We start from the raw sequence: 22,875 nt of genomic DNA, 5'->3' as shown, positions 1-22,875 counted from the left end.
AAGGCATGAGGCAGACCTGGTCTCTGCCCCAAAGTTCATTCCAGTCATTTAAGAGGAAGGAACAGGTTTGTAAAGGAGCCTCCCCCGTGGTCCTTGAGTGACATGATGAGGGCTTATCAGGCTCTGAATCCATAAGGCAGGGACATCACCACATCTGGGCACCCTCAGCAAGCTGTGACCTGCAGAGTTAACAACAGTGAGTGTTTGCATGACCATGTCCTATAGCAGCCACTGTCCTAGATGCTTTCCACGGGTCCACCAATGAAGCCTCTCACAACCCTGCGAGGTGGGCGGAGTGCTCTCCATCTTAAGATGCGGGGAGGGAGCAGGGAGAGGACACTTAGGGGTCCCAGACCCCCAGGCCTGGGGTGGGGTTGGGACACAGGCAGCAGCTGGTGCAGGCAGCTCTGCTCTACCCCAGGTTCTCTGAGGGAGGGCGAGGACAATTTTCCAGTCCAGGGACCAGCTGTGAGGAGACTCAGGTGTGGAGACCTGAAGGGATTCAGGGGGACCTTGTGAGACTAAGACTAGGGGGAAGAGTTTCAAACAGAGGCAGGGGGAGGTTTGGGGGAAGCCACACCCCACCACAGTCTGTCCCCATTCCATGCAGCATCTCTCTCCTTGAGAAATGGAAACTCCACGGGAGCAAGGAAAGGTTCAAGTCCATTTTGGTAAAGAATTATATAATTTCCCACCCACGTTTTCCCCTTGCCCCAAGCCCCCATCACCAGTTGCCAGGTGTGCCTGTCGCCGTGGCCCACCCCACTGGACTAGGTCAGCAATGATGTCACACAGGGCTCTGGAAGCTTGGCGCTCACTCAGCTCCCAGAAGTTCTCAGAGGGTGAGGGTCCCACATCTCCTGCAGGACAGGCCCTAGCTACCGAGTCACAGAAACCCAGGGCCGAAGCAAAGTCCCAATCCCAGAGAGGCTGGGGCACACCTACAACTGAAAGGAGGCTTAGAAATCCTTCAGAGACCACCCTATCGGTTCTCCTCCACCTGGACAGGATGAGCCAGCAACACAGAAGGAAGAGGCCTTCCTCTGAAAGGTAGGGGATGAAGCTGCCTCTCAGGGATCAGAGCTGGGCCGCAGGGCTCTGATGTCCCCTGGACACCTCGTCAGAAGGGGAACATGTAGGATTTGGAGTGCGGGATGAGGCTGGCTGAGGTTTCCCTGAGGAAGTTCTCACTGTTGTCTAGTGGACAATTAACAAAAGTTTGTAATGGGAAGGAATAACTGAAGGAATAAATGAATGGGAGAACCAAAAAATTCTCCTGTGAGTCTGAAGGGCTTTTCTGAATAGGGGCAGATGACTGTCTCAGGTGTTTAAGCCTGGGTCCTTATGTCCATGGAAAGGATGAAGTGGGCAAGTGGGACAGAGAGCATAGCCAGAACGGGTGGGTAGGGAGACCTGTCCTTCAGTTCCTCATTACTTATGAGAAAGAATTCATATATCACTTGAGGAATTAAGGAAATAACAGCAGTAGGTATGGAAGTGGGAGCTGGAGGGAGCTCACACTGACTCCGGGCCCCCGACACTGACAGAGTGAGCTCTGCAGCTGCCCCCAGCCTGGATGGGGAGGAGGGCTGGGCAGACCCCAGTCCCCCATGCTGCAGAATCTTCCCTTCTCCTCCTCTGTTTCCTGCCCACCTCTTCCTGGGGCTTCACAATCCCTCACAGCCAAGTCTCACTTCAGAATCGGATTTTAAATTCCTGCTCTAATTAACTGAGCTTCTGCTATTATCATAGTTTTGCACCCTTTCCCAGCCCAGTGTCTGCACCCCACACCTTCTCTGGCCAGCACCTGGGCTGCCCTCCCCTGGCACGACCCTGTGTCTTGTTGTTTATTTGGTCCTCTCACCCCTCCCAAGAGCTCCTCTTCAACTGTGTCTCTGCTTGTAAGATTTACCCAGTCCCATCCACAAACTGCTCTCATCTGTGTTGATCCTGAACCTCCAATCTACTCTCATACCCAGAAACTAGCACAGACCCTTAGGCTGACATATCCAGCCCCCAGGTCCACTCGGTGGAGGTTTTTATATCTGGGCCATTGGCACTTGCGGCATCAAAAGGCTCTCAGATACGGATGTCTGTTTTCTGCCTTTTCCCTGATGGGGTCCATTTAACAAGAACATGTGAGGGAGTTTCTGTTCAGAGCAAGGCCATTTTAACTTTTAACTTTACTTAGAAAAAGCACAAGAAAGATGGACACATGGCAGAGTCTTAAAGTCAGAGAAGTATTCTGTAAGCATAATTCTTCCTATAAATGCCTTCTCTATAAAGAGGTTGAAGCAAGGTGAGCAATTCTCCTGTTTGAATGCTAACACTAAATGTGCTAAGAAAATCACTTTCATAGACACATCTCAGAGAATTACATATTATGTATGTTAAGGAGTAATTAGATTGTTTCCAAGTCCCAAAGAAACAGATTAATTTGGCATTAAACAAATGTTGCAATACAGGAAAGAAATTATCTTGAAGATCCTCCATTACAAACCAGAAAAGTCCCAGTATGTATGATAATGTTTTCAGTGCAGCTCGTTATAAGGCACTGCTACCACTTGTACCACTGTGCGCAGGAACTCTGTCTCCCACAGTGGTTCCCCCAAATGTTTGCAGGCCAATGATAGACATCTGGAAAGATGAAAGATGTCATGGGATTTCAAAAGAAGAGGGAGAACAATAGGGATAGAGAAGTCCCCAGGATCCCTGAGACCAGATAGGGATCCCTGGGCTCACAGACAAGGACGCCGGGCCAGCGAGTTCATGTGCACTACCTCCGTTCTCAGAGGCCTCCACCCCAGGGCACAGGGCCACGCAGCCTTCAACATCTGAATGCAAAAGCCCAGGCTTGCATTTTCCAGATGATAAGGAAGGAAATTTTATGATTCTTAGAGGCACCGAAGTTGAAGAGGTCTGGCATCTCCAGGGTGAGCACAAGCTGGGGTTTTCCAACTGTCCAAAGTGATTTGGCCAAAATCTTTTTCCTTAAAATCTGCATCTTTCCAGTTAATGTCCTCCAAATGCAGTCCTGGAAAGTAGCCTTGGATGCACCAGGTTGGGTTTTCCTTTACACCAGTCAGGAGAGGAAGGTGGGAGTGGCACATCAGAGAATCTTCCAGAATCTTCTAGTGGTTACATAGTGAGTTGCACATCATGTCCAGCCTTCTTCCTTCCAAGTAGACAGGTACACTCCAGAGTTGTTTGGAAAATAATGCATTAACCTTTACATAATTCTTTTGGTCATTTTTAGATATAGAGGCCAGAAGAGGTCATTGTCTCCAAATAGCAAGCAAGACCTCTCCGAGGCTGACTTTGTGCAGTCTGTAGGTGTATTCATGCCGTGGCTCAAATCTTTAAATCCAACTTTAAAGATATTTTTATCCTTATTCAAAAAACATATCCAAAATTAAAAATATATATGTGCTTGTTTTAACTTAGAAAACTCTTATATACCTATTTAAACATGTGCAAAGTACAAAACTTTATAAAGACAAAGTTATAATCAGAACTGCCCCTCAAATGTAAATTGCACCTCTCCTTGAAGGTACCAGTGTGAAAAAGCACTTGTATATCCTTCTATATATTTCTCTTTGCTCAGACACACACACATATATAGTCACAGGCACACACGTACAGCTGTTTGCTGTGCTCTTTTGGAAACTGGGTCACCCTCTACCCACATTGCTCTGCACATTTTTTCAATTGACTACCATGCTTTCCTGTTAAGTCAGTAGATATAGTGCTAACACTGTGTTTTTTGTTCTAATCTAAGTCATTTAACTAAATTAATTTCATCTATAACAAAAATATAGTATACCTTATATACACTTACGTAAACTACAGAATGAAAATACATATCTAACTCTCCAATTTATGTCCCTGTCCCACAAGTGAATCACAATAATTCATACCAATAATCTGGTAAGCAGTCTATCTTATTATCCTTGCTTGAACAATCATACACACACAAAAACATGTGTATCTACTCTTTTATGCACATATAAATACATATAGGTATTCAAATATATTCAAGTATTTGTTACTTTTACTCAAATGGGCACATTTTATATATACTAGTCTGCATCTTGATTTTTTCCTTAACTATTAGTTCAAGGAGATTTCTGTTGCTCAATTGCTGTAGCTCTATTTCATTCTAATGACTACCAAATACTATTGAATGATGTGGCTGTGCTATGAATTATTTTCTTTCTTTTTTTTTTTTTTTTTTTTTGAGACAGAGTCTCGCTGTGTCACCCAGGCTGGAGTGCAGTGGCACATCTCCACTCGCTGCAAGCTCCGCCTCCCAGGTTCATGCCATTCTCCTGCCTCAGCCTCCCGATTTGCTGGGACTACAGGCGTCCACCACCACGCCTGGCTAATTATTTTTTTAATTTAATATTGTAATTTATTTCATAAATTATGCTGACTCAACTGATTATTATTCTGGAAAAAATACCACTGTACCATATATATTTACAGAATTAAAGAAAAAACAAATTAACAATTTTAATAGAAAATTAGAAGGGAAATGTAGGAATATTTTCTTAACCTGGATAGGAAACCCAGAAACGATAAGAGAAAAGACAGATGTAATTGACCATAAAACATTTAAGCAACTGAAGTGGAGAAAAAAAGCTTGGAAAACAATGTAGTACATGAACAATAGAATTGGAAGATTATTTTATATGTAGATGACAACAACATAACTTTGTATTTCATACGAAAGGGGCAAAATTGGGCACTCGAAAAATAAACAAATGAAGCTAATCATTGGGAGCAAATCCAAATGCCCAGTAAACATAATCAGCATTGTTCAAAAGACTGGTAGTAAAGAAACTATCCATCAAAGTGCCAGTGAAACTAGCAAAATTAAAAATCAGTGACCCCTGGTGCTAGCTGGGCTGTGGAGGAGACAGATCCTGTCAGACATAGTTGGAAATGGGCATTATTATAGAGCTTTAAGGGAAGCAACTTGGCAATGGCTATACAATTTTCAAGCATTCTTTGAGCGGGAAATCTTACTCCTTGGAATATTTCCCACAGAAATGAATGCTATCATATACAAAGGATGTTTAGTACTATTTTTAAAATAATAGCAAGAGATAATAAAATGACTACCCATTCATGGTAGAATAAGAAAATAATTCACAGCTTTGGGAGGCCGAGGCGGGCAGATCATGAGATCAGGAGATCGAGACCATCCTCACTGTTCTGGTAAAAGGAGTGCCTTCAGGACTTCCGAAGAAATGATCTTATAGACAAGATCCATTCCCCATACCCATTTACTGAGACTTTTAATTCCTCTTCCTCTGTCGACCACAACAGTTCTAGCATCTGCACTTAAGGAATGTAGTCCCTTCCCTCCCAAGAATCCAAGCCGCATAGTAGGATTGTTTCTAGAGTCTTTGCCATGGACACAAACCCTGTGTTACAAGAGATTTCTCCTGTGGTGACAGATCTCCCATTCCCAACTTTATATTCAGCCCTCTCCCGAATCAGTGAGCTCAGGATCCATTCCTAAGCATACTCTCCTGTCTTGCTGGCCACATTAACCAGGTCCTGCAGCTCCTTCACTGTAGAGTCCTCTTTGCTGTTAGTAGAACCAGTATTTTATCAGCTGTGTTATCTGATATTTACCCAAATTATGCCTGGGGACCAGAACAGGAGATATGGGTAAATACTGATGCAGTTTTCTTAGGGCTGCCATACAAATTACCATAAACTTGGTGGCTTAAAACGAGAAAAATGTATTCCCTCACAGTTCTATAGGCTAGGAACCTAAAATTAAGGTGTTGGCTGAGCCATGTTCCCTTTGAAGATTCTAGAGGAGACTGCTTCCTTGCCTCTCTCCTAGTTTCTGGAGGCTTCCAGCAATCCTTGGCATTTCTAAACTTGGAGCTGCATCACTCCACTCTCTCCCACCACTTCACATGATGACAGCAGAATGAAGATGACAGAGGAAAAATTAATTGAACTCGAAGCTAGTTCAATAGAAATTGTCCATTCTAAACAACAGAAAGCAAAAATGATTTTTAAAAATGAACAGGACCTAAATGGCCTAAGCACCAGTATAAAAAGTCTAACATTCATTCAATAGAGTCCCACAGGAGAGGAGAAAATGCAGTGGTATTTAAAAATGTTTTGAAGAAAATTTCCTAAATTTGGTAAAAGACAAGCTTACAGATTTCAGAAGCTCAGCCACTTCCAAAGAGAATAAACTCAAAGAAACCCATGTCTAAACACATCCTAACCATCTATCAAATATTAAATAAAAGAAAAATGCCATGAGAAAACCCAGAGAAACAGGATACATTTCTCTCTCATAGGGAAACAACCATTCAAATGACAGCAGATTTATCATTAGAAGCCACGGCTGCCAGAGACAGCGAAACCATGTTTCTTAAACACTGAAAGAAAAAAAAAAAAACAAAAACCTGTTAACTCAGAATTCTATACCTAGACAAAATATCCCACAGAAATAATCAGAAAATGATATTCTCAGATGAAAAAAAAATGAAGAGAATCCATCGCCACCAGACTTACTCTTTCAGAATGCTGAAGGAAGTTATTCAGGCAGAAAGGAAATGATAACTGGGGAAACTGAGAATTAAAGAGACATAGAAATGGTAACTACTGGGGTGAATAGAATAGATTTACATTCTTCTAAGTTTTTAAAGGTATGAATTATGGATGAAAGCAAAGATGATGACATTGTGAAGTGGGGTTTTCAGTGTATGTAGATGTAATATGCATGACAGCTACAACATTCAAGGTGTGAGTAAAGAGACTGACATGATGGTCAGGTTTCTAATGGAAGCGCAATGTGAAAAGTTAAGCATGACTCTTTATATTGGGTAGAATAAGAGGATCCTGGTCCTTAGGCAGACTCCAGGAGTTTTAACATCCCATCTAAGAATCCAAGTGCTGCTGTAGCAAGCGATGGTCTCAAGGAGACCCCTCCCATCCTGGCTCCAGGGCACTCACTTTGCATTCTCTCCTTAGCTCCCTGTCCTCCAACTGTTTTTAGCTCTATGTGGAAAATCCACCAAATGATCTCGTTTTTGTTTACCACTCAACCTCAGCTTTTGGTGCATCCCTGGTTTGAGGTCCCCTCCCCTGCCTCTTTCCCTTTATGGTCCTCTGCCCCCACAGACCACTATCTCCTCATCATGTTGCTCTGTCCCCTTCTTGGTGTCCCAGGCCCATTTTCTACCATAAAGCCCTTCCCCCAGGAGTCTTCCTCTCAGTTCTCTGTTCTTTCCTCTCCTGACGCTTTCAGGTCCTCTTCCATAACAGCACTTTGACCTCACATGCACATGCTGAACTCACACACAAACACAATTTTTCCTTGGATTCACTTTGTAGTACAAAGCCTTAAATTCCAAGGCTTATCCTCAATAAGTAAAGAACACCTCAAGTTTCAATGGCCATGGACTATGCCTGTCAGGCGACAGACTGTTTGTGGACAGCCAACTACTTAATCTCCCCACGTAAGTATTGGTACCTAAGTAGCTGTGCTGGAAAGCTCCATGCTGATGCCAACAAAGCCCTCACCGCACAGCACTGTGCTGACTCTGCCCTTCGGGAAGCTTTTCTAGCCTATGGGCAACATTTTGGAATACGCTCTCAATGGCAACTCATTGTTAGAGAATGGAATTGATTTTGGAAAATATCTGAGAGATGTGTGAATTTAGGCAAATAAACTAGAGAATAACATTTTAGGCCCCAAATGAGAGTGTTTCCAAAAAAAAAAAAGAAAATGAAGCTGAATCCCATACAGCCCATAAGCCAGCTCTGAAGGCCATTTCCAGAGAAGCCTCTCAGGCACATCTAAGCCATAGCAGCGTTAGGAGATTTGTGAATAAACTTCCCATGGGCCTTCTCAGAAGGGTAACCTGCCATTTAAGTACAAGATTAGTGCTTTGTATAGTCAAACGGCATAGTCTTGATGAGAATTAGAATGCTTCCTTGAGTGGAATGTATTTTCATCAGCAGAGTGCCTCAAGGACAAAGTTGAATTGAAAAGCAAAGCAATTCCCGTCAGCTTCTTATCTGAGACAGCTTTTGTGATGATTTCATGACACACATGAAAAAGGATACAGAAAATTCTGCCTTCTTTTTAACTCTCCATAAGAAGCAGGAACTGATCCCAGAAATCAGGCCCCATTGCCCCCAAACTCCACTTCTTGTCCAGTTTCTCAGTTAGATAATAAAATCAGGAACTGGCAGCCAGCTGTGAGAAGACAAACCCAGGAGATGTTTGCAAGGGGAACACCTCTCATGTGCAGTGAAATCCAAGTCCTAAGATCATCCAGGGAGCTGAAATCCCTGATACTCCATCCTGCAGGAAGAATGGGATGAGGACTGGCACCCATCATCCACCTGAGAGGCTTTAGAGGCTCCCTCCTATCATGAGTCAAATGGCACTTTCAACCCAGCCAAATAAGTTCGGGGCAAAGACTTTCTCCTTTAGAATGAGAAATGGGCCAGGACCCACAAGTTTAAGGAGCTTCCACTTAGGCCAACTTCGCAGGTTCAGGTCACACTGGTCCCTGGCTGCATTCACACCTTGCCTTTCCACCTTATCCACTCACCCTCCTCCCCAGCATTCCTCTGGCACTGTGTTCCTGATGGCTTCCAGTTATACAGGTGTGGTTTACACAGCTCTTTGACCATTTGAGATGTGGCATAGGGCACAACCCCACAGTGCCTATTACATATTCCTAACAGAGAACCTACTAAGAAGGAGGGAAGGATCACAACACTCATCCTGAGGCCCTGATGTGGAGACATCCAAGAGGAGGGCTGTGATGGGGACGTCTTTGGCTTCCAGAAGTTTCAGAGCCCTCAAGGGCTCATAGTCACCAGAGTTATCCCCAACTGCTGGGAAACTGAAGAGACTCTGACACTCTGTGCATTGAATGTGCAGTCTGGAAGCTCAGACGACCCCGAAGGACTTTTCCCACCCTCCCCTCATCCAGCAGTGGAGAAAGTCCTCAGCAGGGGAAGGCAACGGTATTCCTGGGAATCTTTATCCCAAGCAACTAAAAGGAGCATACACATTATTGGGAGGTGTTTCATGAGAAAGCTGGAGGCCAAGGAGGCTGGCAGAAAAAAAGGAAGCGAATTTTACTTTCACTTCCTAGAAGTCTTGTTTAGGGCTTTGTTTAGGGCCCCTAAACAACTAAGCCTCCAAACAGGCATTTATTGCTAACGTTGACATTCCCTTTGTCAATGCATAACCCATATGTCGAATCTGGAGAGTCTGTTTTGAACTTATTTTGACAAGTTCCTCTTTCCTCTGATGGTCTATTGACACCTGAAGATGACAGTGGAAGAAACTGAAACTCCTTAGGCCAGACCAGGCTTTGCTGCAGGAATCCTCGCAGTTTAGTTCCACCTGCCTCCTAAGTCCCCCGTGGACTATACACAATAGGGGAGCACCGTGGAAGACCTGCTCACAAGCACTCCTGAAAATTAGGGCATCTCCTACTTTATCAGCATCAGAGTTCCCTGCAGTCTTCTAAGAAGTGCAGGTCCACAGAACCCCCAGCTCCAAGGTCCTGGGCAGCTATTGGCACATAGGCCAGTTTCTAGCATCTTCCATGGGCCTCTTCCAGGCTGAGCATCCAGAGCAGTGGTGAGAGTGGGGACAAAGGAGAACCCGTGGATTCCGCCTGAAGAAATAACATGGGGACAAAGGAGAACCCGTGGATTCTGCCTGAAGAAATAAAATGGGGTCAGGAAAACAAGGCAATGGAGCAGAAGCAAGATCTAGGATGCTATGTCATTGGAAAGGATAGGTGAAAGGATAGCTGTGGCTCTCGGTGCTGGGAAGAGCTGTCCTGGACAGGCACTAGCAAAAACAGCTGGCGGTACACGCTTCCAGAAGCTGTTCTCCCTGGAGTGGCCATTGCCAGAATGCTAGGCTGATAATAAAACACTGAAAAAAGTCCAGCTTGGCTAGATGAGCCACTTACAGCAAGAATTGCGGCAAGCAGACGGCCAGGCCCATCTCCACACTGTCCCTTAGACATGCAGCAGCTCTGGGAGCCTCGAGATCACTGCTGCCCGGTCATAGTGTCCCCAACGACGGGTGAGCGCCCTGGGAGGTTTCCTCAGAGGACCGCGCAGGCAGTCTGGAGGCAGTGGTCCACATTGCGGTGTGGCCTCTGTGGCTTTGCCTTCTACTCCAGACATAAAATCCGAGGGCTTCTTGCAAGGGCTGATCCAGGGCACGTGTGCCACGGAGCCACCCTCACCCTTCCTGGGTGATACCCGACGCTTGACTACTCTCCACCGTCTGCCGCACCTCTCAGCGCCTACCTTGCCGGCTGGGCAGCTACAACCTGAAACACCTGGAATCTGAGTCCCCAGCCTTGCCCCCCGCAGCTGCCGGCTTCTTCTGTCCTGTTGGTCCCCGCGAGAACTGGTTGGGGAGGGGACGGGGCGGTGGTACTGGAGGGCTGGGCCAGTCGCAAGCGGTGCTAGAGAATGAGTTCCGGTCCTGCCCCGCACCGGGCTGGCACTGGGCACAGGGACAGGCCTTGGACCCCGCGAGGACCCCACTGCTGAAACCGCCCCAGCCGCCGCCCTCCCTGAGTGTTCACTCAGGTAGTGCATTTTCTTCAAATGTACAAATGCAACTGTTCACCTTTTCCACAGCATGCGGAAGATTAATTCCAGCTGGACTAAAGACCTGACTCTGAAAAGCAAAATTTGAAACAGTAAAGGAGAAAACATAAAAATATAATTTAAAAAGTAAAAAGTAAATTGGAAAAAAATCGAAATATATCTTTCCTACATTCTGAACTCAAGGAGGTTTGTAGACACAAAACTGCTCTGATATCCTATATTCATTACTTCCCAATGAGTAAGTCTGAAATAATTGACTTGGTATCAGGAGTGGTTACCAACCTCTGATTGATTGGTTAATTAGTGTGGATAGGGCTAACAGTAACAACCCACAAAATATCTAAAGATGGGATATAGCAGGCTAAAGTCAGCAAGACAACCTTCTTAATTATTACCAGAAGAGTCCTTTAACCATTCAACAAAATGGAGCAACAGTTAAAAATCTGCTACAACAAAAAGAATAGGCCAATACCATTCTCTGACAGTTTTCACCAAACATGCATATGCATAGAATAAATTATTTTAATCTTATACAAAGTTCATCAAAGAATAGAAATTAGAGAAAATGGTCCCCAATTTGTACTATAAGGCTAACCATGTTTGGCAAGGTTAGTATTATCTACTGGTGCATTAGTTAATAGGTAAGTAGATAAATTAGTTATCTACTGGTACATAACAAATTAGCCCAAAACTTAGGAGGTATGGGATCAATTGCAAAGTATTCAACATTTTAAAATAAAATTTGGAACTAAACATGTGGTTATGTTTATCTCTCAACATAATCTTCATGAATTAATAAGCCAGAAAATTTGCATACCAAGTGTTAAGCATTAAGAGATTTTTTGAAAAGTTTAATGATTATATAATGGCATACTTAGAAAACTAAAATGAAAATTTGAATAATGTGGCTAGATACAAGACAAATATACCAAATCAATGGATTCCCTCTAACCTACAACAAAGCACTCAAAAGTGGAAATGGGGTAAGATATATAGATTATCCCTTTTGCTCTGCAATTTTATTGTACCGAATGACTTAAAAATCTATAATTTTTGTAAGAGAAAATCCAGAAACTATGAGAAAACAGAATTATCTATAAAACATTTAAACTGTTGAAGAGGAAATGAAAAAAGCTTGTAAAATGTGATACACACAATAGATTTGGCAAATTATTTGTAATGGAGATGACAAAGGATTAATAATCATTTCTATTTTATATGAAGAAGACAAACATTAAGCACTTGAAAAATGAGCAAGGAATTTAAGCAGACAATTCAAAGCAAATCCAAATGCCCAAGAAGCATAATCAAAGTTGTTTGAACACAGTAGTCAAGAAAATATTCAGCAACAGTATCCATGAAATTGCCAAAATTTAAAAATTAATTACATCTATTGTTGGCTGGATTGTGGGGAAAAGGATATCCTTAGAAATAGTTAGAAATGGACATTATTATAGCCTTTTAGGGTAAGCAACTTGAAATAGCTCTAAAATTTTAAAACATTCTTTTAACTGAAAATCTCACTGCTGGGAAACAATCTCACAGAAATAAATGCTATAATATACACAAGGATGTTTACTGTTGTATTGTTAATGTGACAAAAAAAGGAAAAATAAAATGAGTGCCCTTTGATGGTCATACTAATAGGATAATGGAATAATCTACAGTACAGCTACATCATGTAATAAAAGTTGGTAGTCATTAGAAATAAATAGGGGTACAGAAGTTGAGTAAGAGAACCCCCATAAAGTATTTATTATTGAAGGATAAAATCAAGATGCAGAGTATATAAGATGAGTAAATCTGGGTGAAAATAATAACAAAACCTGAAGTTATTTGAATATATGTATATATATAATGTATGCATAAATGAGATGTGTCTATTTATATATGTGTTTGATTTTTAAGTAAGGATAAAAAAGATACAATCCACAAGGGTTCTCTTTTCTTCCCATCCACACCAACACTTGCTATTTTCATCTTTTTAATAATAGCCAATCAAACAAATGTGAGGTGATATCTCATTGGGTTTTGATTTGCATTTCTCTGATGATTAGAGATGTTGAGCATTTCTTCATATACCTGTTGGTCATTTTATAATGTCTTCTTATCAGAAATGTTTATTCAGGTCTTTTGCTCATGTTTAAATAGGGTTTTTTATTGAATAGTTTGAGTTTCTTGTATATTTTGGATATTAGCCCTTTATCCATTTTTTTCTCCTAATTTGTGGGTTGTCTCTTTGCTCTTTTTTTTTTTTTTACTTTATTTTTTTAAAACTCCTCTTGCTCTCATTCCTAAACAATCTGTTGATTGCTTGCTTGACTGTGCACACATATGCTTTTAGTTTGGTGCAATCCCACTTTTCTCTTTTTGCTTTCATTGCCTATGCTTTTGGGGTCATATCCAAGAAATCACTACCCAGACCAATGCCATGGAGATTTTCCCCTATGTTTTCTTCTAATCAGCACCCAACAGCACCCTGCTGCCCAGGAAGTCTGGGACCCCTAAGAGTCCTCTCCCTGCTACCTCCCCACATCATACAATGGGGAGGACTCCACCCACCTCACAGGGTTGTAAGAGGCTGCATCAGTGGACCCGTGGAAAGCATCTAGGACAGTGGCTGCTACAGGACACATCCATGAGAACACTCACTGTTGTTAACCCTGAAGGTCACAGCTTGCTGAGGGTGCCCAGATGCGGTGATGTCCCTTGCCCTATGGATTCAGAGCCTGATAAGTGGTCGTGATGTCACTCAACGGTCACTGGGGAGGCTTCTTTACAAACCTGTCCCTTCCTCTTAAAGGACCGGAATGAACTTTGGGGCAGAGATCAGGTCTGCTTCATGCCTTAGTCCCAGACAGTACGGCAATGCCTAACACAGAGAAGGTATCAGTGTGCATTTGTTGAATAAGTGAATGAATAGCAATCCCACGCAAGACCTGCCCTTATGGGCATTGGTGGAGAAAGGGACTGTGTGATCAGCCACCTGAGTTGCTGTTCCTTAAGGATGGATCCAGGGCCACTGTCCCTCCACCTCCCCATCCCCATCCCTGAACCCCAGGAAGGGTCACCGTGAAGGTCCAATGAGCACGCCCATGCTTTTCCTTGGGGCCACTGGGACATTGATGGCACCATGGCCTCACAACAAAGTACTGGGGCTCAGCACCCCTGTTCTTGACCTGTCCTAGGGGTTAGGAAGACACTTGGGGAAAGCCCACTGAGCTCTGCTTAAGTCAGATCTGCTTCTGTTTTGGAGGCCGTTTAGAACACGAAGCAGCAAAAACAGGAACAGGGAACACTTTGAGGAAGGGTTTATAATGTTGAGGTGGTGGGAGGGAGAGGCTGAATACATAGCGGGAAATGCATGCTCTCTCCAGAGAAGAGAGGGGTGTGATTCGTGTGACTCCAGAAGGCAGAACAGGGACAAGTGGTTGGAATCACAATAGAACCGGGAAGATCTGGGCTTGGTCAGAAATGCAGAGAAATGCCCCAGTGGCCCCTCCTTCTCCTCGGGCTCTTCCCCCCCATGGCACCCCTCACCTTGCACTGCACCGTCAGGAGAACTCTTGGCACTTCCTGAATGCACCTGGCCATTTCCCTGTCCTCGTCATCCACTTGCATTTCCAAATCTGAGCCAAGCATCACTTCCTGGTAGAAGACCTTCTTGAACCTACTCCAGGTAGAATTTTCTATCTGCTACTCTGTACTCCCTTATACTAAAATAACACTTTGCTATATCTCAGAACACCTTTGATTTCATTCACTTCTTGTACTTGTTTGCGAGAATGACCACACAGTCTTCTTGCCTTGTATCCTCTTCCTTCTAATATCCCTGTTCAACTCTTTTCAAGAGCAGGAGTCTTTCTCTCCCTCCTGAGTTGCGGCTGGACTCGTGATTGCTTTGGCTACTGGGACAGTATAGTAAGTCTTAGGCAAGCAGAGATTGGAAATGAGTTTGTTGGCCGGGCGCGGTGGCTCACGCCTGTAATCCCGGCACTTTGGGAGGCCGAGGTGGGCGGATCACGAGGTCAGGAGATGGAGACCATCCTGGCTAACACATTGAAACCCCGTCTCTACTAAAAATACAAAAAAAAAAAAATAGCCAGGCGTGGTGGTGGGTGCCTGCAGTCCCAGCTACTCTGGAGGCTGAGGCAGGAGAAATGGCGTGAACCCAGGAGGCGGAGCTTGCAGTGAGCCGAGATCACGCCACTGCACTCCAGCCTGGGCGACAAAGCAAGACTCCACCACAAAAAAAAAAAAAAAAAGAGAGAGAGAGAAATGAGTTTGTCCATTTGGATTGCCTCTGCTGCTCTTCAAACTTGGAGAATCAAGCCCAGGGCAGCCGTGTTGTTGATGAGGAAACATGTAGGAACAAGATCCAGTGGTTGGAGCTGAGTTATTTTTTGAACAGCCAATTCCTAGCTGACCCCATCCCCACCTGCCCTGGCAGCTGACTGCAGACACATAAGCAAGTCCAGCTGATAGCAACTGAGCACGACACAGACTTAAAGAACCCCAAAATATCAACCTCCAAAACTGTGAGCTCTAAATGGTTATTGTTTAAAACCACTACATTTTGGTGTCATTTGTTACACAGCATTAGATAACTGATACACTTCTTAATTTGGCTGTTTCTCACTTACGATAAGAAACCTTCTCTTAGTCATTTCTGAATCAAGGACATCTGTTGTAGGGGCTGGTATGTAGCCATTATAGATTAACTCTATCCTGAGTGAATGGATGAGTGAATGATATGAATATGCAAATAAGAATTCATGCATAAAATCAGTAGTGCAAAAACTATCATGTTTATGATATTAAATAAAATAATTCCATTTTAGATCTTCTTGCTTCCCCAGTACGTAGGAAATTTAAGTCCATTATTCTTAAGGTACCCCCCCTAGTGTTGTGCAATGATTGCCAGGGTCTGACAAATGACTCAGGCATTGGAGAAGGGCCTTAACACAGCCATTGCCCAAACCCTTGGTGCCTCCAGAAGGGCTGGTCCTGCAGCTTCCATTTCCTGCTTGGGCACAAGCCTAGTGGCAGGGGTTAGAGAATTCTCACAGGGTTTGGCCTACCTGGGTGCTGCCATTGCACTACGAGGTGCTGCCACCTATGCCAGGGCACTGCCCAGAGACAGGATCCACCCCTTCCCAATGTCTAGAACTCTCCTCCCTCTCCCAACTCCCCCATGCCCCTCAGCCTCCCATTCACTCTGTGCGATCATGTCAGTGAGCTGAGACTTTTACAACGGACACCCTGAGAGCCATGCACTTAGGCAGCTTCTGCCTTGCTAGCCCAACTACCTTCCTGAAATCCAATTGGGCACAAAAAAAACATAGGAAGATTTTATGTGCAATTTTCATGTTTCAATAAATTATCTTGCCATATATGTTCAAAGTGCCCTGTAGAAGAGTCCCCTCAGGCCTCTTACAAGTTGCAAGAGGATGGAAACAGAATTTTTAATTGTGTCGTAATCTATGGGGAAGAATTCAAAGAACAGAGGCAGCTCCACATGAAGCTTCTGGAATAGCTCCCCATCCATTCCTCCTGGCATCTTCCCTAACACATTCTACTCCCTTGGAAGCCACTGGAAATATTAGTTAGTCCCTCACACTTCCACAAAGAGCATTTTTCAGATTCCTTCAAACAGTAGTTGCTTTGCGTTCACTGCCAGCTGCATTAGCTGCATAATTATATTTTTTAAAAGCCAGAGAAATCTGACAGGGGGCTAGGTAAAATCAATAAACTAAAACTGAAATGAAATTTCTTTTTCCTGTTTTTGAGTTTACAGAGTCCGTTTAAAATAGCTTATTCAGGTTCACAGTGAAGAGAGGACTCTTGGTGAGGGAGAGACAGCTTGGGACACCTCTAAAACAATGTGTCCTTCCCTGATGTTATATTATGTGTTTGCTGTTTTCTTTGGGTAGCATCCACCTCCTTCACATAAATGGAAGGTCCATGAGGACAGTAACTTGTCTGATCTGTTTCTCAATATATTTCCTGATATGTGGAACAGTGCCTGGCTCCCAGGTAGGAAATGCTCAAAACTATTTGTTGAATGAGTGAATGTTGGTGGGTTTGTTAACTTTGCACTGCTCTTTATTCACATTCATAAAAACAGAGACAAGGAAAGGGGGACAAAAACTCATATAATTCAGGATTCAATACAGTGAGAAAAGGGCCTGTATAATGGAGAGGTAGAAAAAATTAAAATTTTCTGTCTGCATTAATTGACAGCCACTCTTTGCTTTGCTTTGCTTTGGAGGGAGACACACTGCTTCTTACACTCACATTGTAGGATATTCGAGCACTAGGGTCCCTTGACTTGGTTGTATGTATAAATACACAAAGTCACTCAATTAAAAAAAAAAAAACCTTCTCCAGCACACGCATTGGCCCTAAGAAGTTTTTTAAATGGATAAACAAAGAATATCTGAGAGCAGTATAATCTCTACATATTCTAACTTCCAGTTTCGGGACAGAAGAGAGCCCAAGAGGCAGTTTTAGCATTATGAAAAATGAGCAGATCTGTACATTGTGAAAGAGAGGGCAGAAGTGATTTTCTGCTGTCATTAACTGCATGCCTTTGACCACGACCACGGTGCTGCACGACTCCAAGGGTTATTTTCTCACAGTCTGTGCAAATGACACTTCCAGGGCCCAACCGTCACTGTACGTGGCATGGCCTTGCCTGCAATGTGTCAGACAAAGTCTTATCTGTGTCTATTCAATCCTATTCTCTGACTTTCTTGTAAGTCTCTAATTTTCTCTTCAGTTGTGTCTAGTCCACTGTTAAACCCACCCATGAAGGTAGAATTTAATTTCTTTTATTCTATTTCACAGTTTCAAGTTCTCTGCAGATTTTCTCCATCTTGGTCTTGTTTCTCCTTGGACATAACAAGCATAGATATTTTAAAGCCATCTCTGATAATACCAGTAAGGAAACTTCTGAGTCTGTCTCCACTGTCTATTGTTTCTGTGGTGTTTTGTTCATGTTGCTGTATCTCTCTCCTGGCCTGCTTATTACTTATTGGTGCCAATGGTTGTCTTTGTGAAATTGTTTATGGAAATCATTTGGGGTCTAAAGAGTTCTTATCTTCCTCTAGAGAGGATTTGTTTGCTTCTGCCAGCTCCTTAGGATTAATATCAATCCAATATCCCTTCAGACAGGCATAAGCACTGACATGATTTGGAGCTGAGCTCAGTTCTAATGATAGCCTGTCTGCTGCCAGCACTCACTTCCGTCTCACAGTCCTTGAAGGCCCAATCCCAAACAAGGGGTGCTTACCAGGGTTTCATCCTCCCCAGATCACGGCCCAGAAATTCTTTATCTTCTTAGCAATCTGAAGCCTTAAGTTGATGTTTCTGTTTTGATTTTACTATTTTGTGCAGCTTTTATAGTTCTCAACAAGAATATTGATCAGAATCTCCTAGCTCACCATTAGCGGGGGCTTAGCTCTGCATTTTTCAAAGTTGTTTTGTTCTCTCTTTTTTTTTTTTTTTTTTTTTGGGACGGAGTCTCGCTCTGTCACCCAGGCTGCAGTGCAGTGGCGCGATCTCGGCTCACTGCAAGCTCTGCCTCCTGGGTTCACACCATTCTCCTACCTCAGCCTCCAGAGTAGCTGGGACTGCAGGCACCCACCACCACACCAGGCTAATTTTTTTTATTTGTTTTAGTAGAGACGGGGTTTCACCATGTTAGCCAGGATGGTCTCGATCTCTTGACCTCGTGATCCACCCGCCTCGGCCTCCCAAAGTGCTGGGATTACAGGCATGAGCCACTGCGCCTAGTCGTTTTGTTCTCTTTTATCCACCATTTGTATGTCGTTGTAACAGGAGGAATATCTTTATGTCTGCTCAGCCTGATGTGTTGCCAAAACCCTGCTTTCCAAATTCTCTGCAATGAATATATATTATTTAAAGTCAGTAAACAGTTATTTGTAAAAATTGAGATCAAATTACTTTACAAATAATCTCATAATCCCTAAAATGAGAGCTCAAGAACTATTTTTTTCATAGTAACTGCAAAGGACTATATATAGCTCATTTGCATTATATGTAACATTTATTAATTGCCATATGCCCAGTGCACGGTGGCTTACATGCATTAAAATATTTATCTTCTCCCAAACCCTGTAAGATAGACACAGTTATTAAATGAGTTTTAAAGCTGAGGAAAGTGAGGTGAGACAGTTATTAGTAACAGAACTCGAATTTTGACAGACAATCTGATTTCAAAGCCCACACTCTTAATGCAACTCCCATACTCACACTCACTAAATCTGTGGTGCTGGTTTGCAAAAAAAGAAACTCTTCAGATTAAAATAGGACCCTTTTGAGCCTCAATGAATTAAAAATAAAAGGGGACTGTGTGCATTTGACAACATTAGTTGGTAAGATATTCTATATACACCAAGAAATATACATTGCTGTAATTTATTCCATGAATGTTGGCAGGGATATGGAGAAACTAGAACTCTCATACCCTGCTGGTAGGAATGTAAAATGGTGCAACCACTTTAGAAAATGGAGTTTGACAGTTTAGTAAAAAGTTAAACCTGTTCCCACCGTACAATCCACCCACCCCACTGTTAAATATTTACCCAAAAGAAATGAAAGCATATGTCCACCAAACACTTGTATATGAATGTTAATGGCAGTTCTATTTATTTATAGCTGAAAACTGGAAACAACCCAAATGTTCAATAGGCAAATACCTAAATAAATTTTGGAATATTCTTACTATAGACTCAGCAATAAAATAGGAACAAAGCTATTGATACACACGATAGCACAGTTGTATCTCAAAATAATTATGCTGGTGAAATAAGCCAGACAATAACAACAAAATATTAGGTTGGTGCAGAAGTAATTGCGGGTTTTGCCATTAAAAGTAATACATATGGAATAATTCCTAGAAAATTCTGGAAAATGCAAACCAATCTATGATGTCAGAAAGCAGATCAGTGACTGTCTGGAGACAGAGTGGGGTGGAGGACCAGGGCAATTGAAGGAGGATAAATACAAAGGGCACAAAAAAACTTTGGGGGTTGATATAAAAATGTATTATTTTTATTGTGCTGTTGGTTTTGTGTGTGTATGTCAAACATCTAATTGTACACTTCAGAATGTAAAATTGATTGTTCATCAGTTATAGTTCAATAAAGCTGTAATTTTACAAAAGAATGAATGTTGAGTATATGCATTTGACAGCATTCGTTGGTCAGGTATTCTGTGAGTAACAAGAAAACACACGTTTATGAACATTTCTAACATGACTTTTTAGCTTCTGATTACTTTAATTCTGAAATACATCTGTCACCTCTCTGTTTATCTGATGTCTATACTACTAGCTTAATTATGCAAATGATATATTCTTGAAATGATTTAAAGTAGCATAATTGATTTCAATGAACAAAGACTGCTTTTTATGATAAAACATTTCCCATCATATGTTTCATGAATCTTTTGTTTTTCCTTCCAGTATAGCATAAACCATCCCAAATATGGATGCTTTTTCTCCCTTAAAAGGAAATTCTCTCTTCTCTTCTTGGCACTCTAGGTAGCTTCCAAATAACATTTTATATTGGTTATTTGTATTTTCATCAAGTAAAACAGAGATAAAAACATGCATATAAACACAATTATAAATACATAATAATGCCCTTCCATGTTAATTTTGTGCTTTTGAGTAAACATTTAATTCCCAAGAAAATATCTGTGTTAACTGCAATCTTTGATTTCATTGGAGTTTAAGTCTCACGTTTCTGTGCCTATTGCTAAGCTGAGTTTTTATTTTGATGTAGTTTCCACAAGGCTAAAGCCTTTTTTTTTGAAATGAAAATATAGAGTCAGTGAATCAGCTTCAAAAAGCATATCAGGCAGCATCTGCGTAATGAATGCGGGAATAAAGCACAGTTATGGGTTTTCTGTTCACTAAATCCTAAGCAGCTTAATTAGATGATAAAGATGCGTTTGTAATGGATGAAGTGCACTTTGTTGGGCACCGCTGCATCTGAAAGTCAATTTCTGGTTGGAAAAGTGCTGCAGAGTTTGAAAACCAGAAAGAAACTTCTAGTCCAAGGGTTCTCAAACTCAGCCTTTGGATTAATGTAGGTGCCTAAAGGCATGTTTATTAACATAGATAGAAAGAAGTGCAATAATTTATCATAAAAATAAATTGAGACCGAGCGTGGTGGCTCTCGCCTATAATCCTAACAAGGCAGAAGGATCATTTGAGGCTAGGAGTTTGAGACCAGCCTGGGCAATATAGCAAGACCCCATCTCTACTAAAAAATTAAAAAATTAGCTGGGAGTCGTGGCATGTGTCTGTAGCCCCAGGTACTCGGGAGGCTGAGGCAAGAGAATCTCTTGAGCCCAGGAGTTCGAGGCTGCAGTGAGCTATGATTGCACCACTGCACTCCAGCCTGAGTGACAGAGCAAGACCCTGTTTCTAAAAATAAATAAAATTTTTTTAAAAAGTGACTCAATTTAAAGTCTAGAGGTCTACAAACAAACAAAAAGCCAAACATGAACAACTACTTTAGGACAAAACTATCTTCCTCTAAAAATAGAAGCGCATACACTGACGTAATTCTCTCTCTCTGGCAGACAGGTTTCTAAGACAGCCACTGATGGGTCCTACCTCCTCGTATTCACATCCTATGTAATCTCCTCCCCAGCATGGGCTGGACCTGGTGACTTGCTTCCAGTGAACAGAATATAGCAAAAGTGATTGATGTCACCTCCAAGATTCAGCTATAGAAGACTATGACTATGACTTCCCTCTTGGCTAGCATTCTCGCTAACCCTTCCTGCTTGCTTGTACTGAGCTGCCCTATGAAGAGGCCCATGTAGGGTGGCCTGGGTGGGGGTGATCTGTGGCCAACAGCCAGCAAGGAACTAAATCCTATTTACAACCACATGAGCTTGGAAGGAGATCCTTCCCCAGTAAAGCCAGGAGATGAATACAGCCCCAGCCTCCAGCTTCATTGCAGCATCGTGAGACACCCACAAGCAGGACTCAGCTAAGCCACAGCCAGAATTCTGTCCCACAGAACTTCAAGACAACTAGTGCTGTTGCTTTTCAGCTGCAGAGTTTTGACACAATTTGTTGTATAGCAATAGCCAGCTAGTTATCAATAACCACTATTGCTCCTATTGTTTCTCACCACATATCCATATAGTCATGAGGAAACCTCTTTAAACGAGACAAAGAATCAGAACTAATAAAAGATAAGCAAATTCCTTTAAATATACATTTTAATTTTACATGGTAAAATATTTCAAACTGAAAGCAACTGATTTCTATTTGCAATTTCACAGAGAAACTGGATATCATAAATTCAGCAGATGAATGGTAGACTAGAGAAAATTCAATGCATATGGTAGATAGTAAATTAATATCTATAATGTACAAATTAATTTTTAAAAGGCTAAGAATACCCATTACAGAAAAGCATAGCCAAATGGCTAATCAGCCTATGAAGAGATATTCAAAACCCTTTGAAGTCAGAGAATTGCAAAACAAATAGTGTATTATCATTTTCAGCCCACCAGACTGAGAAAATTAAAATGAATTGTAAACCATCTTTCTGGTAAGCATTCAGGGAAGCCAGGGAATTGTTTTAGATCATTAGAAAACAATCTGACTGTATGTTTTAAAACTAAAAACATACTCTTTGATCCTATAATCTCACTTCTCGGATTCTAACCTTAGAAAAAAATGCACCAAAACATAAAATTTTATGGACAAGAATGTTTATTACAGTGTATTTGTAGTGGCTCCAAACCAGAAACAACTTGCATGTGTGTCAGTAAAGGGGATGTTGAATAAGGTGCATCAATAGCCTATGCAGGATACAATACCTGTGTAGCGGCAAATGAGTTTGTGCATCAGTTTTCATGTTGACTGAGGACAGCAATATTCAGGGTAGTATGCATGAGGCTATCTCATTTGTTTTTCAAAAGCAATGATCCCTCAAATCTGATTTTACTCACACACGTGGTATACGTAAATAGACCAGATAGATGCATAGATACATAGACATAGAGACATAGACACAGACACAGACATAGACATAGACATCATAGACATAGAGAGCAGAATGGAAAAATACGCATTAGGTTCTTAACATATATTGGGCATGGGGTGTAGAGAGAGAAGTGGAGAGAGTGAGTGAAGAGATAGAAGAGAGGAGGGGGAGAAAGAAGCAAAAAAAAAAAATG

At 42.2% G+C, this 22,875-nt stretch overlaps 1 long non-coding RNA gene across 1 annotated transcript; it reads left to right on the top strand.

The window, feature by feature from the left end:
• Nucleotides 1-806: 806 nt before the first annotated feature.
• On the top strand, nt 807-21,894 carry LOC129526895 (uncharacterized). Its single transcript, XR_010131055.1, has 2 exons — nt 807-1,050; nt 21,259-21,894. It is a non-coding gene; the product is annotated as an uncharacterized lncRNA (long non-coding RNA).
• Nucleotides 21,895-22,875: the final 981 nt, after the last annotated feature.

The sequence above is a fragment of the Gorilla gorilla genome, chromosome 16 (assembly GCF_029281585.2).
Source record: "Gorilla gorilla gorilla isolate KB3781 chromosome 16, NHGRI_mGorGor1-v2.1_pri, whole genome shotgun sequence".
Lineage (NCBI taxonomy): Eukaryota > Metazoa > Chordata > Mammalia > Primates > Hominidae > Gorilla > Gorilla gorilla.
The sequence above is the reverse complement of the archived record's forward strand: the minus strand, read 5'-3'. Positions and strand labels throughout refer to the sequence as shown.